Source organism: Enhydra lutris, unplaced genomic scaffold (assembly GCF_002288905.1).
Source record: "Enhydra lutris kenyoni isolate GAN:26980312 unplaced genomic scaffold, ASM228890v2 scaffoldscaffold25, whole genome shotgun sequence".
In the NCBI taxonomy this organism is placed as follows: Eukaryota; Metazoa; Chordata; class Mammalia; order Carnivora; family Mustelidae; genus Enhydra; species Enhydra lutris.
This window is the reverse complement of record NW_019154109.1, coordinates 8,166,746-8,175,316: the sequence shown is the minus strand read 5'-3', so window position 1 is coordinate 8,175,316 and position 8,571 is coordinate 8,166,746.

The window sequence follows — 8,571 nt, the reverse complement described above, 5'->3', positions numbered from 1 at the left end:
AAAAAAATAAAAATAAAATCTAATGAAAAAAGAGGGGAAAAGGGGAAAGAAAATAGCAGCTTTGCTCAGAGAGAATCAGTGGTTTATTATTTTACATCTGAAGAGAGATATCTATGGCAATTACATCTGTTCATCTAGGTGGTACTTTCAGATATCATAATAAGAATAAACAGTCATACCATTGAAAGAGAACTCAGGTGCTGTGCATTTTGCTAGGAACCTTGTGAACACTCTCTTCCTTAATCCCCACAACAGTTTTGCAAGATAAATGCTATTCCCACTGTACAAATGAGAAAACAGGCTCAGAGGGATTCTAGCACTTTCTTTCATGGGCCTGAGATCAGCAACCTGAGCTCTGTCTAGCTCTAAAGTTGAAAAAAACTAAAAGCTCACCCTTCACAGCTATAATTCTAAGCTACTCCTGTGGTAAAGAATTTATCAATGAGGACTAGTCTACAGTTAAATATATGTGCATTCATGCAGACATATTTATGAAACACATAGCATGTACAAAGGCTTTACAAGATGCCTATGGAAGATAGAGAACCAGAAAAGACAAGGGCCCCTGCCTTTGGATTCAAGTCCAGGTGGGGAAATAAAAGGCACAAACAAAATGTAAAACAACAAAAGACTGAAATAGTGATGTGTGTCAACATTCCAAGATGGGGAGTCATTAAGTCCCCCAGTGCAGAGGGGAGAGAGGTCTCCTAAGGGACTGACATGACCCTGAGAAAGAAGTGTTTACACACGTTCATCCATATCATGAGTGTTAAAAGGATAATATGTTGTTTTAGAATGATTCAGAAATCTTTAAGTAGGTAAGAACTATATAAGTCATCTTTTTTTTTTAAGATTTATTTATTTATTTATTTGACAGACAGAGATCACAAGTAGGCAGAGAGGCAGGCAGAGAGAGAGAGGAGGAAGCAGGCTCCCTGCTGAGCAGAGATCCCGATGCGGGGCTCGATCCCAGGACCCTGGGATCATGACCTGAGCCGAAGGCAGAGGCTTTAACCCACTGAGTCACTCAGGCACCCCAGTCATCTTTTTAAAAATATATTTTATGAAAAAAAATATATTTTATGGATGTATTTGAGAGAGAGAGAGCACACAAGCGGGGGGGCCATTGTGGGAGACAGAGAAAGAGGGAGAAGCAGACTCTCCTCTGAGCAGGGAGCCTGCCTGGGGGGCTTGATCCCAGGATCCTGAGATCAGGACCTGAGCTGAAGGCAGAAGCTTAACCTACTGAGTCACCCAGGTGCTACAAGTCGTCTTGAAAATAAAATCATTCAATATTAAAATCTTCCTATTCTTTTATCTTCATATTATAGAGTTTTTATGGCATATGGGAAAAACATTTTTTCCTTTTTATTCTCTGAGACCATAGGACAGTGTTTCTCCGAAAGTCTGGTTTGTGGATTACAGGCAACATAAATCAATTTTATGAAATTTAGTTATGTATTCAGATCCCCAGATCCTATACCAAAGGGATAGAAACAGAATTTCCAGGGAGGGGGGACCTGAAAACTTACACTTGAAACAAGGACCCAAGGTGATTCTTTTTTTTTTAAAGATAGGTTTTGTGAGGTTTTTTAAAGATTTTATTTATTTATTTGATAGAAATCACAAGTAGGCAGAGAGGCAGGCAGAAAGAGAGAGGAAGGGAAGCAGCCTCCCTGCCAAGCAGAGAGCCTGATGTGGGGCTCCATCCCAGGACCCCGGGATCATGACCTGAGCCAAAGGCAGAGGCTTTAACCCACTGAGCCGTCCACGTGCCCCAAGGATCCAAGGTGATTCTTTTTTTTTTTTTTTTTTCCAAGGTGATTCTTATGCACACTGAAGTTTATGAACCCCTGATGTAGGGGAAGACTTTGTTAATCACATTTATTAGTTTTTTAATTCAACAAACATGTACATTTATTTTAAATCAGAAAAATATGATACACTTCATGAGTTTGCGTGTCATCTTTGTGCAGGGGCTGTGCTGATCTTCTCTTTATTGTTCCAATTTTGGTATATGTGCTGCTGAAGAAAGCACGGTTGGTCACATATATCACATTTATCACATTTACCGATAGATTTGTGAAATAATATCTCCAGGGGCGCCTGGGTGTCTCTAGTCTTGATCTCAGAGTCGTGAGTTCGAGCCCTGCATTGGGCTCCAGGCTGGGTGTGGAACGTACTTTAAAAAAAAAGGAACAGTTGGGGTGCTTGGGTGGCTCAGTGGGTTAAAGCCTCTGCCTTTAGCTCAGGTCATGATCCCAGGGTTCTGGGATCGAGCCCCCTACATAGGGCTCTCTGCTCAGCAGGGATCCTGCTTCCTCCTCTCTCTGCCTGCCTCTCTGCCTACTTGTGATCTCTGTCTGTCAAATAAATAAACAAAATCTTTAAAAAAAAAAGAAAGAACAGTGTTTAAAAGTAATAATATCTCCCATTTATTGATCACCTACTATTTGCCTGTCACAAGCTCCCATCTGGGCTATAAAACAAACTTTGTAGGTAAGTTCGTAACCTCCTTTTCACAGATGGGAAACTGAGGCTCCAAGACGATTCAAACTTGACACCTGACTTGGGAGAGCTAGCCCAACCAGTTCTGTGTGCTTTCAGTGGCTTCTCCCACAATGCTCACTGCTCTGTTGCTTAGACTATGCTAATGGCTACACGCTTATTAATATTAAAAACAGCTATCATTTAAGTGCCTTTTAGGAGCCATATAATTATGGCCTAAACCTTTCAATAAGTTCAAATGGTACTTTGCCATGTAAGGGAATTAAGAAGCAGAAATATTAGTATATCTCTCAAAATTACCTTCCCCTCATTGAAACAGCGTTTTCTTATTCCGGTGGGACTTTTCCTCGTTTTTACTTCCCCTCCACTGTTTCTGAAACCTTTTTCAGCTCTGTCGGGTCTCCCTTTCCTTGGTGTACTATACCCCAGCCCTTTTGCACCTCGTTTGGAATGGCAAACCAAGAGTGGAAGTGAAGGCTTTCTCACAGCCATTGCCCCTTTTCCCAACACGGGAACGGAGAGCTATAGTCTGAATCAAGAGGGAAGTGTCAGTTGCTAGAAAAAACCTGCTGATCTTGTGACTGCAAAAAGAAAAAGACAATTTAATTAAGAAAGCCTTTCCTGGGAAGGAGGGGATCACACTATCCCATGTGAGATCTTATTCTCAATTATGTCATAAATCATTTTCAGGGAGTCTCATATGACCCTGGGGCATCCCCAAGCAGCTAGAGGGACAAAGGGCTGTTTTCATTGGTGAGTCCACCCAGGCTTGCCTTATGCCTCTCACAGGGTACTGGGGAAAGAAGATAATATTCTCTTTCAAGATGCAATGACTTAGTATAATTCAGTAACATAAATAGTTTAAAATATATAAATGTCTATACCCTTTTACCCAGTAATACCCTCCTGGAAAATAATTCAAAAGAAGAAAACAAAACAACAACACAACAACAATAACAACAAAATATAAAGCAGCATTGTTTAGAGCAGTGGAAAACCTGAACGGACCTACACACCCAAGAATAGGAAGTGGGTGAGTAACAATGGTCTGAGAATGCAATGGAATGTTAGCTGCTGTTGAAGAGATCCGTATGATAAGTATATAGGAACACAAAAAGACTTCTTTACAGAACATAAAATGAAAGCATTAGAATGGGAAATTTTCCTGAGCTAGATAGATAAGGAGTTGGACAAACACATGTTATTAGCTATATAGACAAATCACTTGACCTGAGTCTTGATTTCCACATTTATAAAACAAAGATAAAATATCTATCTTTCCAGGATCGTTTGTGAGAACTAAAGTTGATATAAAGCATGGATAAAGATGGGAAGGGAGTGGGGCGCCTGGGTGTCAGTCATTAAGCATCTGCCTTCTGCTCAGGTCATGATCCCAGGGTCCTGAGATCTAGCCCTGCATTGGCCCTTCTGCTCAGCAGGAAGCTTGCTTCTCCCTCTGCCTCTCCCCTTGCTTGTGTTCCCTCTCTCGCTGTGTCTCTCTGTCAAATAAATAAAGTCTTAAAAAAAAAAATAAGAAGGGAGTACTAAGCAATAATTGTAAGTTTTATGCTGGGATATGGGACCACTGAAAATTTTATTTGGAAAGTACTTGTTTTTTATTTTATTTTATTTTTATTATTTTAAGATTTGATTGATTGATTTACTTACTTTTTAAAGATTTTATTTATTTATTTGATGCAGAGAGCATGAGGAGGGAGAACAGCAAAGGGAGAGAGAGAAGCAGGCTCTCCGCTGAGCAGGGAGCCCATGAGGAATTTGATCCTAGGACCCTGGGATCATGACCTGAGGCGAATACAGACGCTTAACCAACTGAGCCACCCAGGTGCCCCAGAAAGTACTTATTATTTATGATGTTTTAAATGTTATACTCTTTTCCTCCTTGCCCTTAAAAAAATTGCGTACTCCCTATGTAGGAAGTGTGTGCACGTGTCATCAGGAAACTTACCTAAATGGATGACTAAGCCCTCCTGGGAGAGGGGTCCTTCTTCCGCACGACTGGAGTCAGCTCCAGGAAAAGGATAGGAACCCCAAACACTGGCATCTAGAAAGGCGGCTCAGCTAGGTTCCAGGGCTTGTTTTCCAAAGCATTTAGAAGATAGATAGAAGCACTTGTTAGATAGGGGTCTCTCCCCTGACGCTTTGGAAGTGGGGAAGGTTCTCATGACCAGGATGCCGGCCTTCCATCCACAGTTGCTTCAGAATGCTCCTCCCGCCTCCCTTAAACCACTTCCCTGCAGAGCTAGATTCATGAGCAAGGAAGTAGCAGGAGGACGGTATGAAAGCAATAGATTTTTTGGCTAATATATACTGAGCACCCTCTCTGTATCAGGCATCATGTTTGGCACATATAGACACAGACTAAGCCAGGTAGAATATGTTTAGAACACAGGCTTCAAAACAAAAAACAAAAAACAAAAAACAACAACAAAAAACACAGGCTTCAGAATCTTCTAGAAAACCTCTACCTAGATAGTGTTGACCTAGGAGAGGGTATTATTGGTAGATTTTCATCAATCTGTCTTCATCCAAAATCAGCAGGGAGGTACAAGAATATAACTTGTCGCAGGGTTTTATTCTGGGCAAGTAAGGAAATTAGTCTAAAATGGGTTCCACTGAAGTGTCAGGCAATATAGTGCAGAAAGGATGAAAGCCATTTAAACTTGAAAAAGCAGTAGCAATCTTCTCTTACTAATGAGAAATGAATGGTGGTAACAGTATGTCCGGGGCTTCTGCTGGAAAGCTTTGGGTCAGTTACTTCTGTTCCTCTAAAAAATGTCTGGAGACTTTGTTCTACTTGGCCGTAAAACAAAGATGATCTCTATTTAGGGTTCTACCAAATTCTTTTTAATTGATTGTTTTTCCTCCCCAGGCCCTGCCTTCCAACAGCCAGGGACACCACTGATGAAATATTCAGCATTGGGATGATATTTGATGTATAATTAAATAGAATACATTTAGAAGTTCAGTTTTATAGACCTTTAATCTTCAACCTGATAAATCTTCATGGAGAGAATCTCACAAACAAAACTGAAATATTTTTAGAAATACTATCCTCCTTGGAAAAATGAATAACCTTGAATGTAATTACTATACATAGGAAAGAAAACATTTACCAAGCACTTTTATATACCAGGCAAGGTACTAAATGCTTTACATGTTATTACATGTAATCTTCATGACCCTGTGAGGTCGGTAGTACTAACCCCACTATACGGATGAAGTCATGTCCTTAAGATCACAAAGTAACATATTAGCACATCTCGGGCTGGAACTCAGGTCAGATTCTGACTCTCATGCCTTTCCTTAAATTTTTACAGGAGTTCATTTCCAAAACCCTTTCATTTACTATAGCTCTTTCCATCTTCCCACCAACACAGTGATGTTGAACACAACCTTAGGATTCTTTTACCAGAAGTCACAGAGCCAGGGGCAAAACCAAGGCTTAGAGCAATCATAACTTCAGTGACCTTCTGTCGAGTGCCTTTCATCCGGTAGGCTCTGTGCTAAGTATTTTTTATACTTTTTTTCCCATTTTAATCTTCACAATAGCCTTTTGAGATGGGCACTATCATTATCCCATTTGATGGATGAGAAAACCAAGACTCAGAAGGTCCAACCTTGGGGTACCTGGGTGGCTCAGTGGGTTAAGCCTCTGCTTTCGGCTCAGGTCATGATCCCAGAGTCCTGGGATAGAGCCCCACATGGGGTCTCTGCTTGGCGGGGAGCCTGCTTTCCCTCCTTCTCTCTCTGCCTGCCTCTCTGCCTGCTTGTGATCTCTGTCTGTCAAATAAATAAATAAAAATCTTTAAGGAAAAAAAAAAAAAAAGGAAGGGCCAACCTCCTGCCCAAGTTTATATACTAGCATGTCAGGACTAGAATTCAGGTTTGTAATAATGGTAACATAATAGATAAAAAAACAGTTGCCATATTTTGAGCTCCTATTATGTGTTAGATAATGCTTTAAATTTTTTTTCGCAACATAGTTTGAGATTTACAATTGGCATTGCTTTTTTTTAGTATATGTGCTGCCGAAGCGAGCACTGGCATCGCTTTTTTTTACCCAAGGTATTATTTTTAAGTGATTTCTACACCCAGCGTGGGGCATGAATTTACCACCCTAGAAAGCAAAAGTTGCAGGTTCTGCCGACTGAATCAGCCAGGCACCCCAGCTCTTTCGATGCTCACAATTTTTCAGATAAGGAACTAAGAGTTATAGAAAATAAGTTAAAATCTTGGGGCGCCTGGGTGGCTCAGTGGGTTGAGCCGCTGCCTTCGGCTCGGGTCATGGTCTCAGGGTCCTGGGATCGAGCCCCGCATCGGGCTCTCTGCTCGGCGGGGAGCCTGCTTCCTCCTCTCTGTCTGCCTGCCTCTCTGCCTGCTTGTGAACTCTCTCTGTCAAATAAGTAAATAAAATCTTAAAAAATAAATAAATAAATAAATAAATAAATCTTTAAAAAAAAAAAAAAAGAAAATAAGTTAAAATCTCCAAGACATACAAATGGGAAAGGGTAGAGTCAGGATTTGAATGCACGTCTCTGGGGCCCCTGGCTGGCTCCGTCAGTAGAGCATGCAACTCTTGATCTCAGAAATGTGAGGTTCAAACCCTATGTTGCATGTGGAGATTACTTAAAAATAAAATCTTAAAAAAATGAATGCAGGTCTCTTTGACTCCAAGACCTATGTCCTTAACCCTGAGGCTTTGCTCACTCCTGCTCTCTATACACCCTTACTACCTACCCTAAGTGTGGTCCCCAGATCAGCAGCATTGCCCTTACCCAGACCTACTGAATCAGGTGTATTTTGACAGTATGCCCGCATGATTCCTGCGTCCATTGAACTTTGAGAAGCACTGCTCTAGCACCAGCAAAACACAAAATAAAGAAGAGAAGCCAGATTGTCAAGAACAGAGCATATTCCCTTGGAAATCAGTTTTGAGCTAAAGGAAGATATGTCCTGCAGCTAAACTTGATAATGGTGACCTTTTTCTAATTCAGGGATCAAATTAAGTCAATGAATTATATTTTCTTATCTTTCCTTCCATCATTTTCTCTCTCTTCTTTAGAGTTGACTATCATTTGCCTGACTATCACTTCAGAAGATGACAATAATTGAGCAGTAATAAAGAAATACTTATGGAAAACTCAAAATGTCGATTGTTGTATTTTTTTTCTTTTAATTTGTAGGTTCTTAAATTCTTGGATTTCTACTTAAAAAGATTTTATTTTGGGGGCGCTTGGGTGGCTCAGTGGGTTAAGCCTCTGCCTTCAGCTCAGCTCATGGTCTCAGGGTCCTGGGATCGAGCCCCCCATGTAAGGCTCTCTGCTCAGCAGGGAGCCTGCTTCCTCCCCTCTCTCTGCCTGCTGCTCTGCCTACTTGTGATCTCTCTCTCTGTGTCAAAGAAATAAATAAAATCTTTTAAAGAAAAGATTTTATTTTTAAGTAATCTCTACACCCAATGTGAGACTCAAACTCACAACCCCAAGATCAAGAGTCACATGCTCTACGGAGGAAGCCAGCCAGGCACCCCCTAAATCCTCAGATTTGTGATTGTGATTTTATGTTGCTGAATAGAGAACAGTTATTCTCTTGGTGAACTTGTTCCTAATTCACACTGCAGAAATGAATGTTACTGCCTTTTGGTGTTCCACAAAAAGCACAGGATTTCCACCTACGTGAACATGAGGATCAAGACTCCAGAGTCTTGGGACACCTGGCTGGCTCAGTTGGTAGAGCTGATCTCTTGATCTCAGGGTCATGATTTCACGCATGGCATTGAGCATAGAGCTTACGTAAGAAAAATGAAAAATAGGGGCACCTGTCGTTCAGATCGGTTAAGCGTCTGATTACGGTCATTATTCCAGGGTCCTGGGATCGAGCCCCACGTGGCGCTACCTGTTCAGCAAGGAGTTTGCTTCTCCCTCTCCTTCTGCCTCTCCCCCTGCTTATTTATTCGCTGTCTCTCTAGCAAATAAATAAAATCTTCAAAAAATATATTAAAAATATAAAAATAAACAAACAAACAAAAGACTTTGAAATCTCTCT